This window comes from Loxodonta africana, chromosome 11, assembly GCF_030014295.1.
Source record: "Loxodonta africana isolate mLoxAfr1 chromosome 11, mLoxAfr1.hap2, whole genome shotgun sequence".
Classification (NCBI taxonomy): Eukaryota; Metazoa; Chordata; class Mammalia; order Proboscidea; family Elephantidae; genus Loxodonta; species Loxodonta africana.
Window position 1 is genome coordinate 36590756 of NC_087352.1, and position 15965 is coordinate 36606720.

At 35.7% G+C, this 15965-nt stretch overlaps 1 non-coding gene across 1 annotated transcript; it reads right to left on the reverse strand.

The window, feature by feature from the left end:
- Positions 1 to 480: 480 nt before the first annotated feature.
- On the reverse strand, positions 481 to 586 carry LOC111749655 (U6 spliceosomal RNA). The gene has a single exon (XR_002784855.1). It is a non-coding gene; the product is annotated as a U6 spliceosomal RNA (small nuclear RNA).
- Positions 587 to 15965: the final 15379 nt, after the last annotated feature.

The following is a 15965-nucleotide window of genomic DNA, read 5'->3' on the forward strand; positions in this document are numbered from 1 at the left end:
AAAAGGAGTCCAAAGGATGTCTCAAGGAGACAAAGTAAAGCATTATAATGAAATGTGCGAAGACCTGGAGTTGGAAAACCAAAAGGAAGAAGACACGTGGAATTTCTGAAGCTGAAAGAACTAAAGAAAAAATTCAAGCCTCAAGTTCCAATACTGATGGATTCTATAAGCAAAATATTGAACAACATGGGAAGCATCAAAAGAGGATGGAAAGAGTACAGTCGTTGTCCCAAAAAGAATTGGTCATTGTTCAACCATTTCAGCAGGTAGCTTATGATCAAGAACCGACAGTACTGAAGGAAAAAATCCAAGCTGCACTGACCAAAAAAACTCATTGCCATCAAGTTGATTCCGATTAGTAGTGACCCTATAGGACAGATTAGAACTGCACCATAGGGTTTCCAAGGAGCAGCTGTGGATTGAAACTGCCAGCCTTTGGGATAGCAGCCAAGGTCCTAACCACTGTGCCACCAGGGCTCCAAAAATATGGAACACTTCACTAATTTGCTTGTCATCCTTGCACAAGGGCCATGCTAATCTTCTCTGTATCATTCCATTTTATTATATGTGCTACTGAAGTGAGCACACTGAAGGAATGGCGAAAAACAAGACTCCAGGAAAAAACAGAATGCCAATTGAGATGTTTCGACAAACTGATGTAATGCTATAAATGCTCACTAATCTACACCAAGGAATATGGCAGACACCTACCTCGCCAACTGACTGGAAAAGATCCACATTTGTGCCCATTCCCAAGAAAGGTGATTTAATAGAATGAAGAAATTGTGAAACAATGTCATTAATATCATAAGCAAGTAAATTTTTGCTGAAGACCATTCAAAAATGGTTGCAATGATACATCGACAGGGAACTGCCAGAAATTCAAACCAGGTTCAGCAGAGGATGTGGTATCAGGGATATCATAGCTGATGTAAGATGGATCCTGGCTGAAAGCAGGGAATGCCAGAAAGATGTTTACCTGTGTTTTATCGGCTATGTCAAGCTATTTGTTTGTGTGGATCATAACAAAGTATGGGAAATATTGTGAAGAATGGTAATTACAGAATACTTAATTTGCTCATGAGGAACCTGTACGTAGATGAAGAGGCAGTCTTTCGAACAGACCAAAATGATGCTGCTTAGTTTAAAATCAGGAAAAGTGTGCATCAGTGTTGTATCCTTTCACCATATTAATTCAATCTGTGTGCTGAGCAAGTAATCCGAGAATTAGGACTGTATGAAGAAGAATGTGGCATCAGCATTGGAGGAAGACTTATTAACAACCTGTGATATGCACATGACACGACCTTGCTTTCTGAAAGCCAAGAGGACTTACCATACTTACTGATGAAGATCAAAGACCACAGCCTTCAGTCTGGATTACACCTCAACATACAGAAATAAAAAATTCCTTACAACTGGACCAATAAGCAACATCACGGTAAACAAAGAAAAGATTGAAGTTGTCAAGGATTACGTTTTACTTGGATCCACAATCAATGCCCGTGGAAGAAGGAATCAAGAAATCAAAAGACGTATTACATCAGGCAAACCTGTTGCAAAAGACCTCTATAAAGTGATGAAAAACAAAGATGTCACCTTGAGGACTAAGGTGGGCCTGATCTATTTTAATTGCCTCATATGCTTGTGAAAGCTGGACAATGAATGAGGAAGACTGAAGAAGAATTGGCACCTTTGAATTACGGTGTTAGCGAAGAACATTGACTATACCATGGACTACCAGAAGAAAGAACAAATCTGTCTTAGAAGAAGTACAGCCAGAATGCTCCTTAGAAGTGAGGATGGCGAGTCTTTGTCTCATGTACTTTAGACATATTTTTGGGAAGGTCAAGTTTCTTGAGAAGGACATTATGTTTGATAGAGAGTCAGTGAAAAAGAGGAAGACGTTCAATGAGATGAATCCACACAGTGGCTGCAACAACGGGCTCAAACACAGCAAGGATTGTGAGGATGGAGAAGGACTGGGCAGTGTTTCCTTTTGTTGTGGATAGGAGTCGGAACCCACTTGACAACAATAACAACCATATTCAGAATGTTTCTATCAATTGCAAATTCATTATAATTACCTTATAAAAATGTTTTAAAAACATCATTCCCAGGGATTAATTGCTTTGAATTATCTAAAATCATTAAAAGAAATGATGTATTGTCAACTCCCTTAAAAAAAATCCAACTTGCCGGTAATCATTTATATAAATTATCACTTACTTACTTTAGATTATCTGTTTAAATATAATATGTACAACTATGAAAATATTTAACAGTTATTCATTCAATGTTTTTCTTCGTTTTTCAAGACAGCTACTGTTCACTGATGCCAGCATACATTTATATAATATGTGTCACTTTTCTGGTAACATATTTCCTATGATGCTTGAGAATAACATATTTCATGAAAATTATAAGGAAGCTGAGTATATACTATACCCAGACCAAACCCACTATTATCAAGTTGATTTTTACTTGTAGTGACTCTATAGCACAGGGTAGAACTGCCCCACAGGGTTTTCAAGGAGTAGTTGGTGGGTCTGAACTGCCGACCATTTGGTTAGCAGCTGTAGCTCTTAACCACTATGCCACCAGGGTTTTCGAGTATATAGTACAGAACCAAGCAAATTGCATAAATATTAATGATTGCAGAAAACTAAAGATTAAATTTTACATATATTTATTTACACACCTTTGTGTAGTTTTACACCAAAATGAAAAAGACATTTCACCAGTATTTCTACCTGTATCATTGTATTTACTTGGTACTTATGAAGTCACTGGCTAGTTTAGCATATTCTATAATAAAATTTATTTTCAAATTTATAGGCAGAAATGGTTGATAATACATTACAGATATAACTGGATTAAGTAAGAAAAAATTCTAAAAAGTTTGCTTAGCTTGGTCTGATACATTGAGGCTTGTTATATGTTTAAGTATCTAATTGTAATATGGATAGCGCACCAAACCAAAACCAAACCCAGTGCTGTCGAGTCGATTCTGACTCATAGTGACCCTATAGCACACATCAGAGCTTTAATAAAAAATCAAATACCTTGTGGGACTGGGCAGGTATATGTTTGCAAAGTGAAGAAGTATTTATATAACGGAATGGTGAAAATAGCATTGGTGTAAAATAGAAAGACTGCATCCTTCCGAAAGACATTAAAATTCAACTAATAAATAAAAACTTTAAAATAACCAATTGAAGACCACTTGAGGGCCAAATTTAGCTGCTGGAAACCTGCCAGGATTTGAAAACTGTCCTAAATATTACCTCAACTGGAACTTAATATAATGGAATAATTTTTGTTTGTTTTACTTTTCATCTGTCACTCCAAGGTAAACACAGTATATTAGTCGTTTAATTAAGAGATGAAAAAATAATAGTCATACACTTGCAAAAATTGATTAATACTACATTTGAACCAAATTCGACGTAATTTTATGTACTGTTTTTTCAGGGTTCCAGGTAGATAATCATGATATATCCAGTTAGGTATTGATTATTACTGCTAAATGAATCATTTCATTGGAAAATTCTGTTTCTTTAAAACAAATAAACAGTGTCTTACAAGTCAGGAGCAGTTTGTTCCTTCTCACATAAATATTATACATATATACACACAGGGTTATGAAAACCCAGCTTCTAATCTTTAATTGACAAGGCTACTTATTGGTTCATGTAGATATTATACTCTACTTAAACAACTTAAACTCATCAATTATTTACTCTTGTACATGCAAAACAAGTAATCTTTTGCAATTCAATGTAGATAACTGGGCAAATTAATTATACATGTAACAGTGATCTGTACAATTGATTTTACATCTCTGATTTCATTACTAACGCTGTTGGTCCTCTGGACCGTTTATCCCTTCCCTTACATGGTTATTTTTCCTTATGTCTTAATATGTATTAGTGGTTGTTTAATATTTTATATTATAACCGATAAATATTTTAAAACGACCAATCTAATAATCTCAATCATCAAAAGTATAAATTTGGGTCAAATAATGCCTTACCCACTTGCTTTGAAGAAATGATGAGGAGAATTGTAATCAAATGCAGTTGGAAAAAGCAAACATTCATTCATATATGCATTCACCCACAATTATGCATGGACCTCCTAGTATTTACCAGACTGTTGCAGGATTTTGGAATCCAGCAATGAAAAAGACAATGCCCATAACGTCATACAGCTGGTAGTTTAATGGAAGAGTATGAAAATAAAGACTGAAACACCTAATCTATAAACTTATTTCAAGTTTATTATGAATTGAGGCTAGTGTGTAAGTACAGAGTCCCTGAGTGGCACAATTGGTTAAGTGCTCGGCTACTAACAGAAAGGTTGGTGGTTTAAACCCACCCGGAGGAGCCTCAGGAAACAGGCCTGGAGATCTCTTCTGAAAGGCCACAGCCTTGAAAACCATATGGAGCGGTGCTACTCGGCACACATGAGGTTGTCATGAGTTGGAATCTATTGATGGCAATTAGTAATGGTGGTTGTGAATAAAATCAATCCGATTACAGTAGTAAAGATGTATTGTATGCTCAGGGAAGGTGATCTCTGAAGAGATGACGTTTGAGCTGGGACCTAGTTGTGCAAAGATAGAGCATTCCATGGAGAAGAATCAGCCCAGGTAATGGTTTTTGTTATGGGGATGATATTCATGTCTTAAAAGGGAAGCAACCCTAAGATCCCTCCTATGGCTATGTGGCTCCTCCAATACAGTACCAAAAACAGACTCACAAGTAAAAATGTGAAGGCTTCGTTTACCATAACATAGATTTCTACATTGTCCCTGGTTGGAACAGTTTGCACTCAGCTACTAATCTAATCATTGGTGGTTCAAACCCACCCAACAGGGCTGCAAAAGAAAGGCCTGGTGATATGCTTCCATAAAGATTACAGCCAAGAAAACCCCATGGAGCGCAGTTCTACTCTGAAACATATGCAACACATGGGGTGGCCATGAGTCAGAATCAACTCAATGGCATAGGGTTTGAGCTTTTTTGTTAGTTTTATATTTCTAAATTTGATTTTGCTATTAGAGTTTTGGAGCCCTGGTGGCTCAGTGGTTAAGAGTTTGGCTTCTGACCAGAAGGTCAGCAGTTCAAATCCACCAACAGCTCCTTGAAAGTTCTACTCTGTCCTGTAGGGTGGCTAAGAGTTGGAATCTAGTCCAAGGCAATGGGTTTGGTTTTTCTTTGGGTTATTAGAGTTCTACATCCTCAGTAGTGGAAATTTTTTCAGAAATCATCTTTTATCTCCATTTTATAAAGGAGTGCAGGTCAAATTTTCTATTCCCCACCATTACAATTGTTCTACGGTTATGAACAAAAGAACTGCATCTGTGGGGTAAAGAATTTAACTTTACTCAAATAATTTAGAAAGAGATAAATGTCTTGCAAAAATTGTGGGTGCAAGAAATGGATCATGGAACCAACTGAGATCAAATAGAATAGAAAGATTGTGGGGGGTGGAGCCTTCCAAGGAGCCCTGGTGGCACGACAATTAACCACTTGGCTACTAATCTAAAGGTTGGCCATTCTAACCCACCCAGCTGTTCTGAGGGAGGAAGACCTGGCAGTCTGCCTCTGTAAATATCAGAGCCAAGAAAACCCTCTGGGGCAGTTCTACTCTGTCACATGGGGTTGCTATGAGTTAGAATCCACTAGAGGGCACCTGGCAACAACAACAAAGGGCTGAATATTATTTGCCTTTAGCTCCTTAGGCTTTTCCAGGAGGGCATCATCCTCCACACCGCCCCCCACTCCAGCTCTGCTTTTTCCCCAAGTCATGGAAAGAATTTAATGGATGTTAGTTTAATAAGTTCAGAGATTTGAACAAGATCTTATCACAAAACTAAGTGTTAATTATTTTTTCTCAAGCACTTTTCGGTGTTATCTTTTCCCTATTTATTTGAGAAACAAATGAATCTTTTAACTCCATTTACAAACCTGGCAATCATTTCTTAGGTCTTATAATTTCTTGTCACAAAAAGACACATATAACAAAGACACACAAACAGCGTTCTGTTCTCAAATCTCTTTATCTAACATCAAAGGCTTAGTGAGAACTTTATCTGACTGCCTGATTATCTTAGGTGCCGGTTTTACTAAATGGGTTGATATCATTCCAGATCTCAATAGCATCTTCTTGCCTGCCTACTCCCTGGCCCCAAACCAAAAAACCAAACCAGTTGCCGTCAAGTCGATTTTGAATGAACTTGCCTATTCTAGATATTTCATGTAAGTGGAATCACGTGATCTACTCTGTCGTATATGGTTGCTACGAGTCGGAATCAATCTGGCTGCAACGGGTATCTTTTGTTGACCTGCTCAGGAATGCAGAGGTAAGAAATACAATAGCTTTTCTCAGATAAAAATAACTGAATCCCAAAAGAGGCATCTAGAAGAAATTAATGTGCTCTTAAAAAAAAAAAAAAAAATCAATTATTTGTGCCAAAAAGTGTAAAAAAAAAAAAAAGTGTACAAGGCCAAAAAAGTAAGTATCAGGATAAGGGTTCCAAAGAAAAATGGAAGAAGAGGTTTCAGGAGCCCTGGGTGGAGCTCGTGTTACGGACCCCTGGTGGTGCAGTGATTAAGAGGTTGGCTGTTAACTAAAAGGTTGGCAGTTTGAATCTACCAGCAGCTCCTTGGAAACACTATGGGGCAGTTCTACTCTGTTCTACAGCGTTGCTATGAGTTGGAACTGACTCGACAGCAGCAGGAAGCCAGTGTTACAGAACTACAACACTTACTTTACTAAGTTATTAAGAAAAAAAAGTCACCATGTTTCAAAGCACAAATGTGATTATTTCAAGCAGATTTCTTTAATAAGAATTAATATATTTCTTGGAGAGTGAGTAGGTGGGTCCACTCTATGCATCGGAGAACTTTATGGTCTTGCAAAAAGAAAGTGCAAGGAGTTTGTTTTATTTTTTCTATGTGTTGTATTATAATTATTTTAATTTATAATCAAATAAATACATTTTTTATTTCCCAGCCTGAGACTCAGGATTACTATGAAATATTTAGTTTCTACAGAATCCTTAACAGAAATTTTATTTTCAATAATGATAACTGCTTTTCTGTGATAGACACCATAAAGAAAATGCAGTTGGGGAGCAGGGCTAATACAAAGCTAACTTAAAGCCAATGAAAGGCAATAAATAGCAATCATTCATATACCTATTCACGGGTTTTTCCTTCAGTTGTAGTCCTTGTACCCTTATTTCCTTTCAGCCAGGGAATTCTTCATCCTAGTCTATGCAGCAGTCTCTACGTAAGCGCTGTGGAAGATTGAATGGAATTAGAAAGGAAAAACAATACATCTTTATTAAAGTGGTTTTGGAGTTTGAGGATCATGTAAGCAAGCATAAAGGAAGCTAAAAAATTTTCACTACAGACCTGGGAAAATAAATAACTGAAAACATAATACTAAAAAAGAAACCTTTTTTAAAGAAAAATGGCTTGCTCTATTTTAAAGAAAAGGTTCTATAAAGTCCAACTGAGACTTCATTAAATTTGAAAAATATTTTGAAGGATTTATATCACTTGGATAAAGATTATAAAAAAGAAGTTTTTTTTTTTCTTTTATCATACAGACCAAAATAACAGTATCTTTGAGAGAAAAATTATGGACAAACTAGTAAATTAGACATATTGGTCTGTGTAAAATGTCTCAAAGTTCTACTCTATAACACAATGATTATTTCTTTAAATACTTTATAAGGAGCTATATAAATCAAAATATAATAATTTTCTTCTGTCTCATCACCGGCTATTATTCATTAAATCCTGACACAATACTAAACTTGTAGTTCTATCAAATGTGAGTTAATTTTTGGAAAGGATTGATATTATAATAGAGTATTTAGGATTTAGAATGATGAGAGAGAGATTGGGGGGGTGGGGAAGAGAGAGAGAAGGAATGAAATTCTCCAAATATGCAATATGTCAGACTCAAAACCCAAACCCATTGTGGTCAAGTTGATTCTGACTCATAGTGACCCTACTGGACAGAGTAGAACTGCCCCATAGAGTTTCCAAGGAGCACCTGGTGGATTTGAACTGCCAACTGTTTGGTTAGCGACTGTAGCACTTAATCACTATGCCACCAGGGTTTCAATATGTCAGACTAGGTACCTTAAATAACCATGGTTTTAGAAACAACAAAATAAGTGAAAAACATGATTTTATTTAAATTCATTGGTGAGGTAACACAAAAAGGACTCTACAGAGGTCAAATACAGTTGCAGGCAGAACCTAGGTAGAAGGTAAATGAACATTAAAACTTACTGTTGATCTAAAGGTATCTGCTAAATCCTACAGAATTTGTGCTTCGCGCTTGAACATTGCCCAGGTTGACAGGTAAAAGACAAACTGTAGGGCCAAGGTGAGGTGGAGAGTCTAAGAACCCCTGCATAAAGCTGGATTACAAATGGCTATACTATTAAAATGTGTAAATATGTAATAAAACTGCCATCCTGAGGAGAATAAGAACACTTTCCTAACTTGACCTTATCACAAGATGGAGCAGGAAAATAAATCTTTCCTGAAATAATAACAAACCAGCCACATGGTTTCTGACTCAAATTTATATTAGATTTATGTACAAAGTAGAAATTTACTGTAACATAGTTTTGGGCCTTTAAAGCCTTTGTATGACTGGCAAAAAGAAATAAATAAATAAAAACAACTCTGGAAGAACTCAACTTCAACCTTAACTCAATTAATTCCAACAAATGAATTAACAAAGAAAAATAAGTAGCTCACAGTTAATAATCACAAAACACACAAGTATACATAGAAAAACAATGAGCACCAACAGAAACAATAAGAACAGAAGCAGAGGAGCAAAGATTTCATTTATTGCAATTATCAGATAATATCAATATTTAGTGTATTAAGCATAGAAAAGTGAAGCTTGAAAATATGCAGAAGGAATAAAAGAATCTCTAAAGAACAAAGGAACAATTTTGGTTTATGTAATAATGAATACTTCAGTAACAAATATTTATGATAATTGAATTTTTTTTCAAAAAGGGTGGATTAATGCATGACTAGATGGAGATGAAGAGAAAATACATGATTTGGAAGAGTGAGCCAAAGGATTTATGAGAAACTCAACCCAGAAATTCACACAGCTGAAAATTTTGAAAAGAGTTTAAGACACATGGAAAAGAGAATGCTATCTAATTATGTTATGTTCCTAAGCAGAAGAAGAAAATCATGTTTACAAAAAAAAAAAAAGAAGAAGAAAGGGAAAAACGCAAATGCATCTCAAATTACTTGATAGGCAGCGGCACATGTTTTTACAAAGGTATGTGTTGGTGTGTTATTCAAGGGTTATACATATCTTTACAACTTGTAATGGCAACACAGTGATATTTTCCAAAACCGAAGATACTTAGACGAAAAGGTATAACCTTAAATAATCATAATGAATTGACAAATTATGGCTAAAATAACTGTTCATAGAGTAAAATGTAAATTGTGTGTAATGAATGATATAAAAATAACAATAAGTATTATGATTTTTTTATTTTATGATTTTACAAAAATAGAATGGTGATAATTTGCTAATTTGTGGAGGAATTCATAACTATAGTGTATATATGAAATAAGCAGTTCGATCTATTCATATATAGTTCAGTCTACTAATATTTACCTATCTACCTACCTATCAACCTATTTTCTAAATAGATAGATACATGAAGAATTTTATCAAATGTAAATGATGGTAAATTTTGGATAGTAGATTTCTATGAACTTCTCAAAATTTTTTCTGCTCTCCAATGCTTAAATTTTATAAATAAAGGAAGCTTACATTATGTTTTAATGATTATATTATGATTTAAGGATCATATATTAACAGTCTATTTTAATTATATATGATAATCTATTATATATTTAAAAATCTATTAAAGCATGATAAAATGCATAATATTCAGGAATCCTTGCATTTAACACCAAAATAATGTTTAATTCTTTAACTTTTCTCAGTAAATTGATACATTTTATATAATGAATGGAAAATTAGAAAGTTATTGTTACTTGCTATTTTATAGAAGGAGTCCTGGTGGCATAGTGGTTAAGAGTTTAGCTGCTAACCAAAAGGTTGGCAAGTCAAATCCACTAGCTACTCCTTGGAAACCTTATGGGGCAGTTCTACTCTGTCCTGTACAGTCACTATGAGTCAGAACCGACTCAATGGTGCCTAAGAATAATTTTATGCAATGTGCTAATTTTCAGTAAAATTTGGGCAAACATTGTTCCCATGTCATTCCACCTCACTCTTCTGTTGCATTTTTATCAGTGTTTCTTAGGCACTGAGCTATCTTTGTTGAAAATTAATTGCCACTTAGATGTAAGGTGGTGATCATCTCAGGGCATATCAGAATATCAAAAATCTTTCAAGGGTTTAAAGAATTTAGGCTTTCTGTGGTAAATAGGGCAATGTTATTTATGCAGTGTCGGAAGCTATGGAGGAAACAGTGTGAGTGCTAGAGCTTGACATCCTAATTTAATATTTATTTCTTAATTGAGCCTTAAGTTCCAAATACACTTTAGTATTGTTCTTTTTGCCTAGTTAGTATAACATACTAATAGAAATACATTTACTATAGCTCAAAAAGGAAAAAACAAAAGGATTCATTTCACTAAATCTAGCTAGCTATTGGAAATATTCATAATGTGTTCTAGAGGACTTAAATACCCTTATCTCCATGAAAAAGGAAAAAAAAAAAGATAATTCAAACAAAATGTTTGGCATTGTAGCTGAAGCATTTTATTTTCCCTAAAATATCTGCGCAATTACTTAAATTTCCTACTTTATCATTTTGTCAGTGGACAGCTGGTCCCAGGCTAAAAAAGTGGCATTAATTGGGTGCACATAATAGTTCTTTTAACCATCCAATGAGATTTAATTTACATTTTTGTTGTCTGAAAGTAGTAAGTTATTTCTAATAAACCATTAAACAACCAATTAAATTTATGTTGTAGAAAATGAAACAGGTGACTAGAAAATATGAAGATCATAACTTTCAAATTAAGCCAAATTGTTAGAACACTCCTTTGTGTTTAAAAGTTCTGAAAATTTTCAAGTTTATGGATTAATGTGTATCTGTAATTATCATCAGGTAGAACCAATGTGTTGATGAAATGAGTGCTAAAAAGGGTAATTATATGATTTCAGATACCACAAGAATGAGCAAAACTGTAAGGCATGGGTCATATTTATGTTATAGACCTTTTTTCAAGAAAACAAGCATAGTGACAACAGTTGAGGTTCTCAGTGAAATAAATGATCTCAAATCAGAAAAGAAATTGTAAGTAATTTTTTTTTAATAATGCCAATTTTGAATACGCCCTGAATAAGAAGATCTATAAACCACTTAAAGGTTGAGAGGACATTAAAAGGCAATAAAATAGAAGACAAAATAATAAATATGGCAAAATCTCAAAATAGAAGTTGATTTGGATGCATTAAATTTTTCTAATAGCATACAAAATCTGTTAAAACAGAAAAAGAAAGAAATTAAATAATAACTTTATAATTTATAGTACTAATGCAAATAGAGACGGTAAAGTATCAACTATATCTAAATAGTAAAGTTCATAAAAAAAAAATTAATTCATGAGCCACAACTTGCAAACACATGGCTGTATGAAAGAATATAACACATCAGAAAAGAACCCAAAATGCCCTATAACTAAGCATATGTGGGACATGACTGGGGATACATTTAAAGAGGAGAAGTTGAGGCCTATGTTGAAAGCCCTTGAATACTGTGTTAAGGCAATCGTATAATGTAGGTAAATTGGAATAAGAATGTGATCCTAGGTGAAACCAAGGACTTAATGACATTTATGATTTTGTTTGGGATGTAACTATTGTGGAGAATACCTTAAAAGCTGGTAACGTTAATGATCAAAAAGTGTGAACAAAATTCAGGAAAAAATTGTTATAAAAAATAGAATGTAATTTTCTTAATGGTGGTGACTTAATTTTTTTGTTTACTACTCCGTATAACACCTAAAAGAGTGCCCAGCATGAAAATAGTAATTGGTAATACTTGTTAAGGAAGAGAATATTTTGATAAGTTATTAAAATATGGAAGGAGGCCAAAGGATGACTTCTTCACCTATGCACTCATTCATTTAAAAAAGTCTATGTTGTTGTTAGGTGCTGTTGAGTCAGTTTGGACTCAGAGTGACCCTGTATGTATGACAACGAAACACTGCCCATCCCGCTCAATCCTCACAGTCTTCACTATGCTTGAATCCATTGTTGCAGACGTTGTGTCAATCTATCTCTTTGTGGGTTTTCTTTTCTTTTGCCGACCTTCTACTTTACTAAGCAAAACCTGTATTAAGTGGGTATCTTATAGCAGGTATATTAATAGGTGCCTGGACAAGACATGCAGATGAGAAACGATTTCTCACCTGTAGGCCCACACAGCAATAAAGTCCAGAAGAGATAAATCTGGTATAGCACAGAGTCACTAGATCTTACCACATTGATAAATGGGAGTACAGGGGCAAGACCCTTAAAATGTGATAGTAGTGGCAATTAGTGATGGGCATCAGTGTTTTGATCGGTATCTTCAAGGAAAGCCGAAACGTGAAAGAAGGGGTTTGAGTACAAAGAAACTTGAAGCGCTATGGCTGTTTCAGGCAATTACAAATCCATTGGCATGACTAAAGCTGAAGTTGTGAGGAAAAAAAAAAAGGCTGGATATTGGAAAAATGGCTGATTCTATGGCCTGGGCATTAACAGGCCTTTTTTTCTTAACCTATCTTAGGTTGGAAGCTCCCTGAAATCTGTTTAATATCATACCTGTTGCCTGCGAGTCAATGATGACTCATAGCGACTCTGTAGGACAGAGTAGAACTGCCTCATAGGGTTTCCAAGAGCTGCTGGTGGATTTGAACTGTCGACCTTTTGGTTAGCAGCCTGAGCTTTTAACCACTGCACCACCAGGGTTCCGTTTAGCATCATAGCAACAGGCCAACTTCCACTAACAGACGGACAGTGGCTGTGCCTGAGGTGCGTTGGCTGGGAACTGAACACAGGTCCCTTACGTGGAAGGTGAGAGTTCTACTACTGAACCATCAATGCCTCATCTTTGACTTCATAGCCACATATTTTTATTATTAATCTCTTAGTTCATACTTTACCAATAAACACTAACAAACCAAGGCACTTACTTTGTGACCGAGATTCTAAATGTGCCATTGTCATCATGTTTTATTTAAAGTAACGTAACTTCATCTTGATTGCATGTGAGTACATATGAGAAACACTTCTGGGAAGTTTTGATTATTTTGTTGTGCTTTTTTTTCTTTTAAATCATCTTACTGCATTTTCTTAAAGAAATGAATAAATGAATAAACCTCTGTGAGTTTCCCCGGAGCTATGTTCAGGAAGAGCATACAGGGGCATCAGAGTGTGTCTGATAGCCTCAGATGCAAGGTGCCCTGCCTGTGAGCCCCAGGCTGGGGTCCCAGCAAAGGCCATGCCTAAAGCTCACAGAGGGTTTCTTTTTATTTTTTTCCTACAGAGAAAGGCAAAAATAAGCTTGCTAACAGATAAAAGGAGGATCCTAGCATGAGCAGGCCAGCTCTGCTTGCTTACGTGCAAATGAGAAATTGCCCAGCTTGGAACTATGACCTGCCCTGGGTTATACTTACAGTAGAGCAACAAATGGATGCAGCTCTTTAAACCTACGGTTTAATTATTGGACATTGGGTGCTGCTGCTAACAACACCACCTGTCCTCCAAGTGTTGCTTCTGTTTCTTAAAGGGACCTCTTGCCCCTTAGAGACCTCTTGCTCCTTAAAGGGACAGAGGACGCAGTTGAACATAAATTTATCTTTAGGTCATTTGGGCTTGTTTATTTGTTTTAAGAAAATGCATTTCAATATGCAGTTAATTACATACCATTTTAATTTAAATATATATTAAGATACACATCAAAGTAGTTCTTAATATTTAACTTGGCTAAGAATCAGTTCGTTAAAGCTATAGAACACTGACATTGCTCCAGTCTTTTGAAGCAACCCTCAGGTGTGGGAACTCATGAATATTCACTTTTTACCTTGTTTCAGAAAGGCTCCTGGTGGGCAAAGATCTTTTCAATTCACTTGTTTTAGGCCCTTCTAAGTGAAAAACCTATATGATCTATTAAGATATAAATTAAATGGCAAAATGATAATTGAGCAAGGCATGAACGTGCAGTGATGAAGTGTAGGACAGGCAGATACATTTTATTTTGCTCAAGATATCTTTGGTGTGTCTTAGTTCTGCCACACGTTCACTGTGAAAATTTGAACAAATCGACACTAAACTTGTTTCTTCAGTAAAATTTTAAATAAAATGGTTTCTGACTTTTTATTAATCTTGTGCCAAGAAGTATATAATTAAGGCAAGTTTTCCTAGCCAATCATAGCCAAAAGAGACATGCATGATTCTTTCTTTCATCAATAATGAATTTATAATTTCACTGTAATTTTGGGAAGTGTTCTATTTCTTTACAACTTTACTAAGGAGGAAGGAAATGAGGTGCTTAAAATTGTGCACCAGGAACCTACATCAATATGTGTCTGCTTGACCTCACTCCAGTGGTGAACACACCCCTTGATTTCCTACAAAACAAATCTATTTTCACATCCAAAGTTGGGATAATAAAAGCACAGCATATTGTAGAGAATACACAAGCTAATTCTTTGCTGCTCAGAATACATGTGCAAATAACGAAGATTCAGTAAATATTTGCCTCCAACTTAATAATTAGTATTTACAAATTGATTGGAAAATAGCATGCTATATGGCGTGGAGAGGCCCATGAGTTCCAATTGGATATGACGGAAATGTAGAGAAGAAGTTGTCCTGTAAATCAAAAGGAATTTCAGGGTGAGGGTTTTTATTAAGCAAAAAACAAAATGAAATTCAGGAATATTTACCTGTTCTCTGTTTGGTGAGATTGTTCATGTATCTTATTGCTATGTATGTTATAAGCCCTATTTTACAATTTTATCATTTTTGCATTGCATAGTCATTTGTCTTTTTTCACAAATTTCAAATGGAAATTTTAACCATTTTATTTAAACTATTTACTGAAGAAACAAGTTCAGTGTTGATTCGTCCAGATTTTCACAGTGAACCTGCAGCAGAACTAAGACACCCCCAAAATATCTCTAGCAAAATGAAACATATGCGCCTTCCCTGCACTTAAACACTGCACGTTTGTGCCTTGCTCAGTTATCATTTTGCCAGTCTTTTACATCTACTGTCTTACTTACCAAGGTGGTACAGTGGTTAAGAGCTACAACTGCTAACCTAAAGGTCAGCAGTTTGAATCCACCAGCTGCTCCTTGGAAACCCTATGCAGCGGTCAGTTCTACTCTATTCTATAGGGTCGCTCTGAGTCGGAATGGACTTGATGCAATGGGTCTGTTTTTTGTTCTTGTAGATTAGGCATTGCACTGAGTATCTATCATGGATTGAATTGTGTCCCCCCAAAAATGTGTGTATTAATTTCTTTAGGCCATGATTCCCAGTAGTGTATGGTTGTCCTCCATTTTGTGATTGTAATTTTATGTTGAGAGGATTAGGGTGGGATTGTAACACTACCCTCACTCAGGTCACCTCCCTGATCCAAGGTAAAGGGATGTGGCCTGCACCACCTTTTATCTCTCAAGAGGTAAAAGGAAAGGGAAGCAAGCAGACAGGGGGACCTCATACCACCAAGAAAACACCACCAGCAGTGGAGTGCAGTGAATCCTTTGGACCTGAGTTTCCTGCACCTGAGAAGCTCCTCGGCCAGGGTAAGGCTGAGGACAAGGGCCTTCCTCTAGAGCCAACAGAGAGAGAAAGCCTTTTCTGGAGCCAGTGCCCTGAATTTGGACTTGTAGCCTACTAGACTGTGAGAAAATAATTTC